The sequence below is a fragment of the Carlito syrichta genome, unplaced genomic scaffold, assembly GCF_000164805.1.
Source record: "Carlito syrichta isolate Samal-C Ts95f unplaced genomic scaffold, Tarsius_syrichta-2.0.1 Scaffold103350, whole genome shotgun sequence".
Classification (NCBI taxonomy): Eukaryota; Metazoa; Chordata; class Mammalia; order Primates; family Tarsiidae; genus Carlito; species Carlito syrichta.
This window is the reverse complement of record NW_007047446.1, coordinates 1-3,817: the sequence shown is the minus strand read 5'-3', so window position 1 is coordinate 3,817 and position 3,817 is coordinate 1. Positions and strand designations below refer to the sequence as shown.

General features: G+C 38.1%; 1 pseudogene; it reads left to right on the top strand.

The window, feature by feature from the left end:
- LOC103267829 overlaps positions 1 to 3,117 on the top strand; it is a 9,345-nt pseudogene extending 6,228 nt beyond the window's left edge.
- Positions 3,118 to 3,817: the final 700 nt, after the last annotated feature.

The window sequence follows — 3,817 nt, the reverse complement described above, 5'->3', positions numbered from 1 at the left end:
TCATAAATCAAAAAATCAGCCGGGCATGGTAGTGCATGCCTGTAATTCTGGCTACTTGGAAGGCTGAGGTGGAAGGATCACCGGAGCCCAGCAGGTCGAGGCTGCGGTGGCCGGAAGCGGCCACTGCACTCCAGTCTGGGTGACAAAGTGAGACTCCAACTCAAAAAAAAAAAACCACACTGAGATATCACCTAACTCCAGTCAGGATGGCCATCATCAATAACTCAAAAAACAACAGATACTGGAGAGAATGTGGAGAAAAGGGAACACTTCTACACTGTTGGTGGGAGTGTAAACCAGTACAACCTCTGTGGAAAACAGTGTAGCAATTCTTAAAAGACCTAAAAATTGACCTTCCATACGACCCAGCAATCCCCCTTCTGAGAATATACCCAGAGGAACTCAAATAATTCTACAAAAATGATACCTGCACACACGTTTATTGCAGTACTATTCACAATAGCAAAAACATGGAAACAACCATGCTGCTCATTGAAAGTAGACTTGATTTTTTAAAATGTGGTACATATACACAATGGAATATTACACAGCCATAAGGAAGGACAAAATTGTGAATTTCGCAGCAACTTGGATGGATTTAGAGTCTATAATACTCAGTGATCTATCACAGAAACAAAGAACTGAATACCACATGTTCTCACTCAAAAGTGAACCCTAAATAATTATCATAATACTATAAGAAAGGGATTGGCAGTAGTGGGAAACTGCCGGGGGAGTGAGGGGGGGGCACACTTCATCAATAAGCTTACCTGATCTCAAACCAGAAGAAGTGGGGACCAAAGTGAAGCCCAAACTTTATCTGTACAATGACCATTTGTATACGTAGCCCGAATTGTACTCTACATCTTTAAAACTTTTTTAAAAATCCTTCCTCAAATAAAGAACACTAAATAGTAACTCAAAACCATATGAATACATAAAGATATTGAATAAAGGAAAATACGTGAGCAAATATAAAAGCCAACAGTGTAATTTTGGTTTGTAAATCCACTTTTTATTTTCTACAACATATTTAAGACAAATGCATAAAAAATTGTAATGATATTGGGCACAAAATGTATAAAGATATTATCTGTGATAAAAACAAAATAAAGAGGGAAGGACAGTGCCGTATAGGAACAGTTTGTATACAATTGGTGTTAAATTGATATTAATTTGAACTAAACTGTTATAAATTTAAGATATATAATGTAATTTCCACAGTAACCATAAAGAAACTATTGAAAAAATACACAAAAAGTGAGAAGAAAATGATTCACTAAGAAATAAGCAACTAAACCCAAAAGAAGACAGCAATGTAGGAAATGAGAAGCAAAAATGCTAAGAGACATTCAGAAAGCAAATAGCAAAGTGGTAGGTATAAGTCCTTTTTATCAGAAATTAATTTAAATGTAAATAGATTAAACTCTCTAATCAAAAAGCTGTGACTGGTAGAATAGGTTTTGTAAATGACCCAAGTATATGCTATCTGCAAAATACAAATTGATTGAAAGTGAAAGGATAGAAAAAATATTCCATGCAAATAGTACCCAAAAGAGTGGTGGGGTGGCTATGCTAATATCAGACAAAATTTACTTTAAGTCAAAAAGAATTACAAGAGACATAGAAAGACATTATATATTGATAAAAGGTAAATTTGTCAAGAAGATGCAACAATTATAAACATATGTCTCAAACAACAGAGCCCCAAAGTATATGAAACCAACACTGACAGACTTGAAGGGAGAACTAGGCAGCTCTATAATAATAGTCAGACACTTCAGTATACCACTTTCAAAACTGGATATAACATCTAAACTGAAGATTAATAGATTAATAAAGAAATAGAGAATTTGAACACTATAAATCAACTATACCTAACAGACATACAGAGAAAAAGTATTACACTTAACAACACCAAAATTCACATTCTTCTTAAGTACACATGGAACATCCTCCAGGAAATATCATGCTCATATGTTAGGCCACAAAACAAGACAAATAATTTTTAAAATATTAAAATTATATGAAGTATCCTTTCAGACTACAATGAAATGAAGCTAGAAATAAATAACAGAATGAAAACTATAAATTCACAAGTGTTGAAATTTTAAAACATACACTTTTTTAAATTTTAAAATTGTAGGATACAATTCAGGGTCAGGTACACAAATATTCACCTAGCAGGTACCCCTGTTGATGAGGTGTGCCCCCCTCCCCAGGCAGATTTTGACTACTGTTACTCCCACCTCCCCGCCCCACCTTTCCCCCACAGTTTCCCACTACTGTCAATCCTTTTCTTAAAGTATTATGGGAGTTGTTCATGGTTCACTTATGAGTGAGAACATGTGATACTCAGTTCTCTGTTTCTGTGAAAGATCACTCAGTATTATAAACTCTAATTTATTCCAGGTTGCTGCAAAGTTTATGATTTTGTTCTTCTTTACTGCTGCATAATATTCCATCATGTATATGTACCACATGTTTTTAATACAGTTCTCTTTTGATGGGCAGCACAGTTGGTTCCATGTTCTTGCTATTGTGAACAAGGCTGCAATAAACATACGTGTGCAGGCGTCATTAAAACACACTCTTAAACAACCAACTGGCCAAAGAAAAAAATCACAAGGAAAATTAGAAAATACATAGAAACAGGAGGTGCAGTCGTCTCCCCGCTGCCGTGTCCTGCCCTCCGGGACCCTTTGCGTGTCGCGGGTGATCGCTCCGTCCTCCGTCGCCTTGTGACCCGCAGGCACTGGGAGACCTATAGGGAGGTGTAACTCGCCCAGATAAACTCACCTGAAAGGAAATTCCAGAGAAAGAGGAGGAGGTGGCAGACAGGGCTGGGTCTCAGGGACTGTTGACATTCAGAGATGTGGCCATTGAATTCTCTCCAGAGGAGTGGGAATGCCTGGACTGGGCTCAGCAGATTTTGTACAGAGATACGATGTTAGAGAACCACAGAAAGCTGGTTTTCCTGGGCCTTGCAGTCTCTAAGCCGGACCTGATCACCTGTCTGGAGCAAAGGAAGGAACCCTGGAATGTGAAGAAACACAGCACATTAGCCAGACACCCAGAACACAGAGATCTGCCCAGGGACTCAGAGACACACAGCGTGTATTGGCCCTGTGTCTCATTCTCACCTGATAGATGGGACCAAGACTGCAAACTGCTGAATAGACAGACTGTAAAGCAGAGGGAAAAGTGAACAAAACCAGAAGACCCTCATAAGGAAGAACAGGTCATTGCAGAAGAGAAATAAAAGCAACCCCACCTTCCCTCAAAAACAGAATTGAAGAGGGGGAGGGAAAGGGGTAAAGGGAGAAAAATCTACAGAAATGAAAAAAAACCAAAAGAAGAGTATGGGTCTCTCCCAGACGCCTGGGAGAGCAGACACTGAGAAAATTGACTTTGGAATACAAACAATGAAAAGTCCCCAGAATGAAGGGTCTCAAAATGCAAATGTAGATATCAAAACAATAATGGAGAGACTAAAAAGAATTGAGGAGACACAAGAAGAAACTAGGAAGGAGCTGATATCTGAGATAACAGTAATAAAGAATACTGTGAATGAAATAAATAACAAATTGATAAGCATGGAAAGCAGAATTACCCAAGCAGAAGAAAGAATCTCAGAGCTTGAGGACCAAAATATAGAAATAACCCAAACTCTTAAAAACACAGAAAATAAGCTAAAAAAGACAGAACAAAACCTTCAAGAGATGAGTGACTACCTCAAGAGGCCTAACCTAAGAATAATCGGACTCCCTGAGACAGAAAGAGAAACAGAGACCACATTGGAACAAACTTTTCCATG